Source organism: Acartia tonsa, chromosome 2 (genome assembly GCF_053477335.1).
Source record: "Acartia tonsa isolate MP-2025a chromosome 2, ASM5347733v1, whole genome shotgun sequence".
Lineage (NCBI taxonomy): Eukaryota > Metazoa > Arthropoda > Copepoda > Calanoida > Acartiidae > Acartia > Acartia tonsa.
Window position 1 is genome coordinate 30,143,891 of NC_137261.1, and position 13,157 is coordinate 30,157,047.

General features: G+C 30.5%; 1 protein-coding gene across 1 annotated transcript in view; it reads left to right on the top strand.

The window, feature by feature from the left end:
* The first annotated feature begins 4,242 nt into the window (after positions 1-4,242).
* Positions 4,243-13,157, top strand: part of Prestin (solute carrier family 26 member prestin) — a 50,559-nt gene continuing 41,644 nt past the window's right edge. The window contains exon 1 of the mRNA XM_080150361.1: positions 4,243-4,269. The gene's annotated coding sequence lies outside the window, so the exon portion shown is untranslated. The remainder of the gene's footprint in view (positions 4,270-13,157) is intronic.

Sequence of the window (13,157 nt, forward strand, 5' to 3'; positions counted from 1 at the left end):
GAACAAATGAACCTAACACTTGAGAAAATTTATACTTCATTAACATAATAGCAAATCAATAAAATGTATTCTTTTCTATTAATTAGGATCGGTCCGTCCGCTTGTCCGTCACGGACAGTTAGATCTTTTCGTTAATTTAAACAGGTTAGAATGGTCCTATCGATTCCAAACTTTGCATGGTTATTCCAATAGAATTTAGGTACGATTTAAAAAGCGTATCAATAGTTTCTAGAATGGCCGTCCGTCCATTTTAAACTTGTTGATTTTTAACTTTTTTCACAACAAACTTTTATGTTGTGTCCGATTGATCTTATTTTTGGAGTACTGATTCCTGGGACAACAAAGTACAATGTTATAAGCGAAGCATCTCTGTCATCAAGTCCTAAAAATGGCCTTAAACAATAACTTGTATTTTAGCAGTTTTTAACAAATTTACTTTTAATTTTGATTGACTTTTATACATTTATGTACATTCTGATTATTCAGTTCTGGCACTCTACTCAAGTGTTAATGTTCATTGGTCCTACCGTATTAGAGCTTCGCTTTTATGGATGTTGTCATCCTTGTTTTTATAAGTTTAAGTAGGTGCTTTATTTTATTTCACTCAAAAATACAAACTCAAGGCCAATTTTGTTTATGTTTTAAACATTGCGTAGAAGTGGTTTTATATTAATCAATATTAACACCATTTTTATATCAAGAAGTTTGATTTTAAGATTTCAAGTTTTAGATTTAAAGTATGTACTCAAAAACATAACAACAATAATAATAAAATATATTGATACAATATTTTACAAGTGAAACTGTTCATTAATTCTAAATATCCGTCCTAGTATTTGGGATCATACGGCTGGATTTTTTCTCATAATGACATCATGAACCAACTTCATATGGTCGATATAGATTTCTAGTATTAATACTATATGTTGAACTTTATATTGTTAGACATATCAGGCAATAATAAAAATTCCAAATATGTTAATAGAAAGTTTTTAAAATTCAAGTTTGTAAGTTTTAATTTTTCGCATCTTCTGTGCAACTAAAATTTCTTTTATATCCTTATATTCATGATATCAAAGATTTCTGATTTCTACAGAGTAATTATGATGATAGCTCAATAAATGAGATTAAAATTCTAATTATGGATGGTGCTACAAACAAAAATCAGGAAAATAAGAACCTCTGATTAGAAGCAGCAAATAGTGCCTAATAAAAAATGACGTCATACAAAAGAGAGGACCAATTAAGGATAGGTTTTAAAATGATTTTAGCAGTTTCAATTTTCCTATTAAGTGGCGTGCACATAGTCTTGACAGGAGCTGTATATCATGAGGGGTTAAAAAAGGAGATGGCAAGGCCTCCCAATTTCAATTTTAAGGGGGTGCTATCAATCGTTCAGCCCGCTTAAGGTCCTATTAATTTCAAACCTTATGTATTGATTCCAGTAATAAAAAATTTCCAAATGTGCATTAGGGATAGTAATAGTTATTCTGAAGATAAATTTTACTTACTAAAAGTTTTAACTTGATTTATCCAAGTTGAAATAAAAGTGCAGCCTGTTATTTTTAAAAATCTACAATGGTGGTTCTTTCACTCAAAATGAGTAGCGAAAACCACCCCACCAAACCATCTGTTTTAAATAAATTGAAATGAAAGCGGGGGGGGGGGGTATTTTGTTCTTCAATGTCTAATCTATGTGGGCTTTAAACGCTGTGGTGCCTATAACAGTGGAGGCCCTAAAACCCAGCGGGGCCTATACGTGCGGTGCCCTAACCTTTCAGTGCTACCCTGCACACAATATAACATTACCTAGCCTAAGGTTACATTTTAACAGAAAAAAACTATATCTGAATTTCAATTAATTTCAAAATAAGGATGGGAGAAGGGGTGGGGTAAAAGTTAAAATAACCAATCACAATCCCTAATTAAATGAATTGGTAACCTTTCCTTCAAAAATCGGAATTGAAAAAAATCTATTGCCATGTTTGACAGCCACTATTCTTTTTAATCCGCAACTATCAACCAATTGCTTGGCACCATTTACATATAAATGTCTTTTTTTGTGTGTAAATTTATCCGTGTTTATTGGCGGCACAGTGGAAGAAACAAAAACGATAAACAAGATAAGGAAAAAATACAAGATTTGTAATTAGTCAAAAAGTCGGACAATTGATCAAAAGGTTAAACAGTAAAGGTTTAGCATCCGACAGTATTATAATCAAATACAGTGCTTAGTTCTTGTGATATTTACAGAAAATAAGAAGAAAAAGCAAGAACATTGTTATGTAAAGGTAGGTAAACAGAAAGAAAAAATAAGTAAAAAAATAGCAGAAAAATAATTGATGAAATGTATCCCATTTTAGTAAAGTAGTAAGGTTTTTTTTTTGTCTGAAGCTAAAGAACTCTGAAGATGTTGGTCGAACTTGTACTTTTCAGGTAAGCCTCAAGTATATCAGGGTTTTTTAACGCTATTCTAATTAACCTCTTGCTTTCACCTAGAGGCTAGGGGCGCATCATCTAGTTAAAATTATAACATGCCTGCGATTTTGACTCTGAGGTTTGATATTAGCAATGTTTTATTATAGGAGATAAATTAAGATAGCTATAACTTTAATCATTTCAAGTAACTTAAATATAACATTTAACAACAAAAAAAAGACATCTGAAAGGATTTATATAAACTGTTGTAGAAACAATGTTTTTATGATTTCCTAACAAAAGCAATTAGCATTTTATCCTTTAAGCTATTTCCAATGATAACAATCTTTTTTTCTGTTTTTTTATTGTTTCATTCTACCGTCTATAACCTAATCTCCTTTTATCCTTCTTTTTACATTATTTATATAGGTTACCTTATAAATGTCTTCTAATGAAAATGTATAATCTAACTTTCTTCTCCTAAGCGTAGCTACCTTACATATGTATATTAACAAGTATCTGCCAGAAATGTGATTTAGGTAGCTGTTTAATGATATAGGCTTCTAATATTCCTTTTAGATTTCCATGGCTGATCAGAATGTCCGCCATAACTAACTTTGTACTTCTTTCAGTGCTTTCATAACAATAAAAGAGGCATAATACTTGCATGGATTTAATGGTATTTACTCAGCTACTATGTGATATAGTATGAATAATGATAAATATTTTTTACTTTATATGTCAAACTGTTTCTAGTATTTTATGTTCTACAAATTTTGTCATCCTTGCTTAACAATTAATTTAAGGCTTAGTAAGATATATAATTGTTCCGAGGAAATGTCTGATTTATTGTAAACGTACTCTTTTCCCTAATACAGGTATCACGTACTATTAGGACTATTTCAATACTATACTACGTTATATTTTTGTACAGAACATTCATTACAATAAGGTTGAAAAATAAGCAAAGTAAAAATTAAATTAATTCCAGGACTTACATATAGCACCCTTGACAAGGAGAACTCAATAGGTTCAGTGGTTAGCAAGATCTTATCCAACCTCTTTATTCAATCAATATAGTGCTAGACTTTTTTTTACAACTTTTTAGTAAAAACATTGAACTTCTCTCTGCTAGTAACTTACAGAGAAGTAAATACAAATGATAAATTGTAGGTCTGGAAAAATTATAAAAAAAACAGGCCAAAAAAAACAAACTTTTCTAGTATGGCGTCGATACCGAGTGATATCCGCTGGATTAGAACCGGTTCCCAACCATACTAAAAAATAATGTATATCATCGTATTAGGGGCCAAACAAAACTGGTTTTAATGTTATAAATTTTCATTTCTATATCCAAGGAAAGATGTCTATAATACGATGCGATAAGTAATTATTCTATGGCCATCTATTCTATATGGATATCGACTTATTGCGGTCCTAATGTAAGGATGCAATATACACTATGCTATTTACACGATAAGGTCCTGAAAATATAAGGTTAAATCCCCCTCCCCCACCCTCTTTTTTTAATTAAAAAAGCCTCTTCGGGAAGATTTATCCCTGTGGGACTTACCCTACCCTGTATTAATTAAATTATATTCTTATCTATTCAACTAAATTATTTTTTAAGAAGACACATCCTTTTCCCATATCACGATGATATCTTACGCAAAGTTTAAGGTAAAGAAAGCCTCGAAAATTCAGAGCCGCGGTTGGCCTTACTCTAAAGAGAGACGGAGGAAAGGAGAAAGGAGGGTGGGAGAGGGAGTAAAATGGAGAGAGAAAAAACGTAGCAGACAGAAACTATCTATGGAAAGTTGAACAGAAAGATTTGTTTTGTCAAGTGACAAGGTCAATATAAACTTTATTCTTGAATAATATATTGTTCAAAATAATCACAATAATAACAATTAGAAATTATTTTCAGTGAATGGTGACTTTTAGATAGGTTTGTAAATATATTTTTTGTTATAAATGTTTTTTATATTGAAATTCAATGCATACTAGTTAGGGCATGATTGAAATTCGTTTAATGTACAGTTTCAAATTTAATGAATAATAGAATGCATGATAATACTATGATGCTAAACAGAGCAGACCCGAAGGGTTAGAGCACTGCTGGCATAAGTCACACAGGGTTAGAGCTTCCCGCAGGGGTAAGGAATAAAAACTACTACCACCCTCTCTTATTTTCAAATTTAAAAATTTATAAGGGGAGGGGAGGGGGGTAATTGTGTGCTCGATACGCACTTTGAGGGTTGTGTCATTGAAGGGTCAGAGGGATATTACCTTGAAGAAATAGGGCCCCACAGGGTTAAAGCCCTCCTATAAGCTTTTTTTAAATGAAAAAGTTGGTTTTTGGTAGTTTATTTATTGGTATGAATAAAAGCACGGAAAATCAAATTGCTACAATTTTAAGAGGTAATCAAATTTAAAAATATTCAGCCTAAGCATTTTTGATGAAGTTAGAAATATACAACTAGCAGGACATTACATTATATACCTTTTAATGTTAGTTTTCTTGTTTTGAAGTTTAAAGGTGTGTGTATTAAGTTTTCAAGGGCATACCATTTTTTTTAGGAATATTGATAATCATTAGAAAAGTCCTTCATTGATGAGATAATTATTTAATTACTATTAATTCATTGTTCTTTGGTGTAGATATAAAAAAACCAAACAATTTTAATTTGAGACTGATGTCAATACAATTAAAGACTTTTTGTCTAATAAAATTTAATGATTTGTATTATAATTGATTTAATTTCTTCGTTTTAAGTATGATTTGATATTAAGTTTATCTTTTCATTGTTTATTATTGTCTTTAGACATTTAAAGTTCATTATCTCAAATATATTGGAAAATAACAAACCTTTAAATAGACAATAAACCCACCTGCCCCACAATTTTTTTTATATTTTTAACATATTTTTAGCTCCTGTTAGAAGATTAAGCCCTGTGGGTCTTGCATAAACTTTAATTGACCTAACTTTCACTGAAATAATTTTAAAATAAGAATGACAACAGTATTTTCAAAAATATGATTTTGGTTCATTTTCCTTTGGAGAGAAATTGCGGGAAAAGAAAAAGTCCTTCTGTTAATAGCTAGAGAGAGGACAATCAAAGATATATTATCATCCAACAAATTGAAATGTATAGATTTCCGGCAATTGGTGATTGGATTTTTGTTTCTTTGTAAATTTATCTAGTTTTACCTTATTTGACTTTCACAAAGCATTTGGTTTTGGAATGAGGATAATTTTATTTTAGAACACCTGCCCTATAAATCTCTTTGTCTGCATGTCCATTCCATGATTTTTTTATGCTTTCTTGTTGTTGTCATCCTTTTTTAAAAGCGAAGCTTTTCTATAATTAGGGTCGGTTTGTCCGTACGTCCGTCCGTAACGGATAGCTTTTTTCGCTAATTTAGGCATGTTAGAATTGTCCTATTGATTTCAAACTTTGCATGGTGATTTCTGTAGTAGTTAGGTACGATTTAAAAAGCGTAGCAACTCTATAATCATTACCAGAATGTCCGTACGTCCATTTTAAACATGTTAATTTTTTTTACTTTTTTAGCAACAAATTTTTATGTGATCTAATAATCCCATTGATCTGAATTTTGGTATACTGATTCCTTGGACAACAAAGTACAATATTATAAGCGAAGCAACTCTATAATCGAGTCCTAAAAATGTAAGTATGTCCATAAACATTATTCTGTATCAAGCAGTTTTTTTAACAATTTCACTTACAATTTTGCTTCGACATTTATACATTTATATTGATTATTCAGTTCTGACACTATACAAGTGTTAGTGTCCGTTTGTCCTACCGTTTCAGTGCTTCGCTTATATGGATGTTGTCATCCTTGTTATATTATCAATAAATCTTTTTTACATTTGTCATTGTCTCATTAATTATTAACAAAATATCGTTTAATTGGAAATTTTCTTGTCAACTGTTCTTATCTCACACAATTTATAAAAAGCAAGTGTACAACACTTTATTTATTGTTAAAATCAAAAGTTTTGGTTATGTTAAGTTAAAATTGGTAATGATATTAGGCAAGATTAATATATTGTAAGGAGGTTTATGTAACCATAATGTATCAACTATTAAATGTATCACATATCTTGGTTGTGTTCTTTAGATAGGAATTCAAAATAAGATTTTAGTATATATATTGTCCAGTATTGCTTCGAAACCGATCAATATCTGCTGGATTAGAACCGGTTCCTAGCCATACTGAAAAATCATGTATAGCATCATATTACTGTCATTTTCAACAAATATTAAATTTACAATTTTTTCTCGTTTAAAGTTTTAAGTTGACAAAAATAATGAATCTCCTTCTTTAAGATAAATATTTTTCTATATGCTATATATAAATATATAATTATTACCTCATTTTAAAGTATAATTACATATGTCAAAGGCAACCTACATCAAATAAGATGCCTAACAAGAATCGATAAGTCCATAGCAACCCCAAAAATTACATAAATCAGAATGCTTGGTATGGTAACAATAACATTTAATTATTCGAATGATGATAATGATTATATGTAGAGTTGCTATGTTTTTAAATCAGTTACGGTTATCAACACGGCAATTTTTAAATGAATAAGACAATTCTAACATTTAGCGCTATATTTTATTGATGAGCGGACCAACTAAACATTAAGAATAGCTTCACTTAAAACAGTAAATACCGTAGTATATACGGTAGGTAAAAAATATATAGAAGAATAATACATATATCGATACTTTTTGTTGTATTTTTATATTTCCAAGAATAGATCTAGTTATCATGTTTTTTTGTTGTATATTTTTTCCAACATTTAGTTATAATTGCATGTCATATACAAATAACAAATAGGAAATATCATATAAACAACATTATTTTTAAATGTAAAAAATATATGATAAAAATTTCATTTTTGGGTATGATTGTATTATCTGTACACTTTTTTATCTACTAATTTTCTTTATTTTATGATCTCTTTAGCATTGAAATGAGGTATAATGAGCAATTAGGCTTTTAACTCAAGATTTTACTTTTTTACCAAGCGGGTTGTATAACTAAAAACAGTGATAAGTTTTATAATAATATTTCTCGTATTCATTCGAATCCGGTGGATAGGAACCGGTTCTCATCCATACGAAAAAAACTATGTCTAGCATCGTATTATATCCAGATTTCTACGAATATAAAAATGTACAATCATAAGATTAAAACTAGTTTTTTTTAGCCCGCGCCTTCGGCACCTCGGGGCTAAAAAAACTAGTTTTAATCTTATAATTGTACATTCTATATCCGCGGAAAGCCGTTTATAATACGATGCGAGAAATAACTATTAAAGTTCTAAAATTAGTTTCAATTTTCTTCAAGATATTGCCAACAATTTAGCATATTAGTTCCTTTCAAAGAAGGTGTATCAACTTTTTTGCTTTTTATTTAAGATAGCTAGCCGGTTCTTTCAGTAAGTAGTAGATGTAAAATTTTTCATAGAATTCAGATATGCAATCGGTTTTTTTGTAGACCTCATATTTTTAAAGTAATTTAAGTTTTTAAAAAAAATAATTAAGTCGGTTTTAAGGTACTAAAACGCAACAAAATAAAAGAAGAAAATGGCCAGTATGAACAAAAATAGTAAGATCTTTAATTTGACACCTTACTTTTAAAATTCTGTTTATAATTATTGAAAAAATCTATTTTGTTAACCTCGGATTAATCAAAACTTTTAAATCAAAAATATCCTCTCACAGGCATAAAAAGTATGTGTTCATATATACTTTTAGAATGAGAAAAATAATACGAATTCATTCTAAGCAAAATTGAAAAACTTTTATAAAACTAAAATAAAAAATATAAGTTTATTTTAAGAATCATAATTTTCGGCTTTAAAGGGTTAGCTTGAATAAAACCTGAACTAAACCTAAACAAAAGACAATGCAATGTAGCAGATATTTTTTAAACACAAGAAACAATAATGTATTTTTAACTGCATTGTTTTGAAGTTTATAAACAGACTGATGCATATTTGTTCATAATTTTCATTCTTTACATGTTCTGTAATATCACTATATTTATTGTAGTATCTATTGTATATATTGTATGAATGTTCTACTTTTTTTATGGCAATTCTATTGGTTAACTTTATATGTTAAGCTTCGCGATTCGCCAATTTTCGCAATTTGTGATTGGCTAGTTTAGTAGTTACAATTCTTTAAATAAACTTTTTATTTTTTTTATTTTTTATTACAATTTTTTAAAACTTTTTCAATTTCCCTTAGAATGGATTTGTAATATTTTTCTGATTCTAAAGGTATATATGAACCCATGTTTTTTATGTCTGTTTGAGAAAATATTTAGGTCTAAAGTTTTTATTAAACCGAGGTTAAAAAAATAGATTTTTTCAATAATTACTCAACAGAATTTTAAAAGTAAGGTGTCAAATTAAAGATCTTACTATTTTTGTTCATACTGGCCATTTTCTTCTTTTATTTTGTTGCGTTTTAGTACCTTAAAACCGACTTAATTATTTTTTTTAAAAACTTATATTACTTAAAAAATAAGAGGTCTACAAAAAAAACCGATTGCATATCTGAATTCTATGAAAAATTTTACATCTACTACTTACTAAAAGAACCGGCTAGCTATCTTAAATAAAAAACAAAAAAGTTGATACAACTTCTTTATCTTATTCTATAACATATAAAGTTCCAATTATAAACAAAACAATATTTGTACTCTATGAATGACTTTTTAAAAAATGATTATAGAGTCTTGCTTCTCAATTATACTTAACTGTTACATGAATCATCATGCTATTTTTGAAATCGATAGTATAATTATAACATGCCTAAATTGGATAACTGTAATTCTTATGGACAGACTGATGTACAGACCTATCCTAGTTGTAGAAAACATTTGCTTTAAAAAATTAAATTGGCGAATGATTTTAGTTATAGAATAGATTTTAAGAATAGATTATCCTTATAATAAAGTAAAAGTCTGCCTGTTTGTGTTTACCGAAGGATATCGCTAACCCCTGAACCGATATTGGTCTCCTTTACAGTTTAGCTTCTCATAGGTCATGGTAAGGTTTATAACTATTTTGGGGGAGGGAACCACCAATCTCCCAAGAGAAATCGCTCTAGAAAAAAATGACCCCCAGGCCCCACAATTATTTTTTACATTTTTTCTCTTTCATTGTCCCTGGCTTCAAAGATTTGTGTACTTTAAATTTTATCTTATTTTTATTGCCATTGACGCCATTTATTCGCAGGTAATGCCGTTTTCTAGTCAAATCAAAATGTTTATTTTACATAATTTGATTCAAGAAAGTCCAAGCTTAATGAAGGTGTGTATAAATTCCCAAATAATTGAGGATGAGGGAGGGAACTAACAATGGGAGTTAAAATTACGTTTAAACTAATTTGAAAAAATATTGGTGAGTGTTATTTATTGATATTTTTCCTGGGAGGGAAGAGTAAAATATTATAATTTTTAAAGTTTTTTAGTGTAGTATGTCCCCTACCTCACTCCCCTTTCCCCAAACACCCACTTATGATACTAAATTGTATTTTTTTTTTAATTTACTTGAATATATTAGGTTTTATTACGTTTTTTTTTTTTAACGTTTAACTTTAATAGAGGTGGTTAATCTTGTTTCTATTTAATTGCCTCTTACATTATTCAATTTTTAGAATTACGCTCTTTGTATCTTTTAGTTTTAAACTCTTTGGCTCTTTCATAAAGAAAGAAAATAGGTGAAACTGTTAAATTTAAGTACCAATTATTGAAGATTATAATCTAAGATTAATTAATTAATTATTGATCAGCGTAATTTAATACTTAATGACTTCAAGCTAATGCCTATTATAATCTAGATAAGTTTTGTAAACGTCAGCTGATTTTCTATAGATTCATACATAATGTAAACAAACAACTAACAAAATAATTTTGTTTGCGAATATTAATTTGTAAGTGAGATCTAGTTAATTATCTTGATATTAATCAGGAAATAACCTGACATATTGCTTTGGTTTGTATAAGATATTTTTACATAGTGTCCTCAATATTTATTCTATTTTATAGTGTCTTATTTTTTTGTAGCTTAAGATTTCGATATATACCTAGAGAACCGATTGAGTTCTCAAGGGAGTTTCATGTAGATCCCTGGATGGTTTTAGAGTATTTAATTCTTGTATCTAAGTTTGGTTTTAGGCTATATTTCTACTTTTCTTACTCCTAAATAGCTACCAGATGCAGGAGCTTAATCTCTATAGTTTCTTACATGACAGCTTTTATGTTTGGTAAGCAAAATTTTAAATTATTTGACCGACCAGATTTATATCAAGGCATTGGGCTGTTTATTACACTAGTCCCCAAAGTATTATAATAACGTTTTCTTATTCGTTAGTATAAAAAATTTGGTGACTTATCAAATTTTGATTGTTTCATTCACTAAGTTGAATGTCCAAACGTTTTAGCCACTAAGTGTAATTTTCAGTAGGAGTAATTTTGTGTATCATTTAGGATGTAGTATGTACATCAATTTATTGTCCATTGTCTTATCCGTTTAAATCCCTAAATTGATAGCCAATTTGAATTAAATAAGGGGGGGGGGGGGGGCGTAATGACATCTATTCTTAAACCGTGAGCAAAATGGTCTAAATATTGAGCTAGACCCTTCAAACTTGGTATATAAGCCTAGTCCTATAGGTATTACATTTAAATGGCAAAAAAATCCAAAAATTTTTATTTTTAGGTTAGGTTAGGTAAGAAAAACCCTGCGGAAAAGGGGTTTTTAGGCTTTTTTTGGTCTATTTTGATGTGGAAACTTACCTTAAATTGTTTTTTTTTCTTAGGGTTTTAACTTAAATACACTGTGTCTATTCATAAGGACATTGTTTAAGATGATGCAGTAAGTTTAGGACCGACCCCAGGGGGCTAGGTGGGTGGCCCGTAGGGGTTAAGTGCATTTTCCCCAATATATATGTTGTGATACTTCAAATGATAGGTTTTTTAGGTCAAGGAACTCAAATTCAGAGCTAAAATAAGCATTAGACTAATCTGAAGCTAACCCCAGCGGGCTAGGTGGGTTGCCCACAGGGCTTAAGTGCATTTTACCTAACCTAACCTAGAAACTTACATTTAATATCTTTTTTTAGGTTTTTTTCTCAAATATACTGTCTATTCATGAGGACCTTATTTCAGATGATCCAGCAAGTTGAAGACCGACCCCAGGGGGCTACTAGGTGGATGGCCCGTAGGGGTTAAGTGCATTTTCTCCAATATATATGTTGTGATACTTCATATGATAGGTTTTTTAGGTCAAGAAACTCAAATTCAGAGCTGAAATAAGCATTAGACAAATCTGAAGCTAACCCCAGCGGGCTAGGTGGGTTGCCCACAGGGCTTAAGTGCATTTTACCTAACCTAACCTAGAAACTTACATCTAACATTTTTTTTTAGGGTTTTTTTCTCAAATATACTGTCCATTCATGAGGACCTTATTTCAGATGATCCAGCAAGTCGAAGACCGACCCCAGGGGGCTAGGTGGGTGGCCCGTAGGGGTTAAGTGAATTTTACCCAATATACATATATGTTGTGATACTTCAAATGACAGGTTTTTTAGGTCACGGAACTCAAATTCAGAGCTAAAATAAGCATTAGACTAATCTGAAGCTAACCGCAGCGGGCTAGGTGGGTTGTCCACAGGGCTTAATTGCATTTTACCTAACCTAGAAACTTACATTTAATATTTTTTTAAAGGTTTTTTCTCAAATAAACTGTCCATTCATGAGAACCTTTTTCAGATGATCCAGCAAGTCGAAGACCGACCCCAGCTGGCTAGGTGGGTGTCCCCCAGGGGTTAAATGCATTTTTTTTAAAGTATGTGTTGTCATACATGAAATTATAGGTTTTGTAGGTCAAGAAACTCAAATTTACAGCTAAGAAAAGCATCAGACTAATCTGAAGCTAGCCCCAGCGGGTTGCCTCCAAGTCTTAAGTGCATTTTACCTAACCTAACCTAGAACCTCACTTGTTTTTTAGGGTTTTTTTCGGAATAAACTTTTATGAGCACATTTAAAATTTATTGTATGACAAAACATACTTTAGAAAAAATGCACTACACCCCTGTGGGCCACTCACCTAGTCCGCTGAGGTCGGTCCCCAACTTGCTGGATTATCTAAAATAATGTCCTCATTAATAGACACATTTTATTCAAGGAAAAAAACAAAAAGAATAAGTAAGTTTCTAGGTTAGGTTAGGTAAAATGCACTTAAGCCAAACGGAAAATCTATCTAGCCCGCAGGGGTTAGCTTCAGGTAAGTCTTATGCCAATTTAAGCTCTGAATTTGACCTTAAAAACCTATATTTTGATATATAACAAGATATATATTGGAAAAATATTTATGTACTTAACCCCTGCGGGCCACCCACGTAGCCCGCTGGGGTCGGTCCCCGACTTTCTGGATCATCTTAAATAAAGTCCTCATTAATAGACACAGTTTATTTAAGAAAAAAACCTGTAAAAATATACATAAGTTTCTTGGTTAGGTGAGGTAAATACTCTTAAGCCCTGCAGAAAACCAACCTAGCCCGGGGGGTTAGCTTCAGGTTAGTCTAATGTTAATTTTCGCCCAGAATTTGAGTTTCTTGACCTAAAAAACCTATATTTTGATATATAACAAGATATATATTGGAATAAATGCACTTAATCC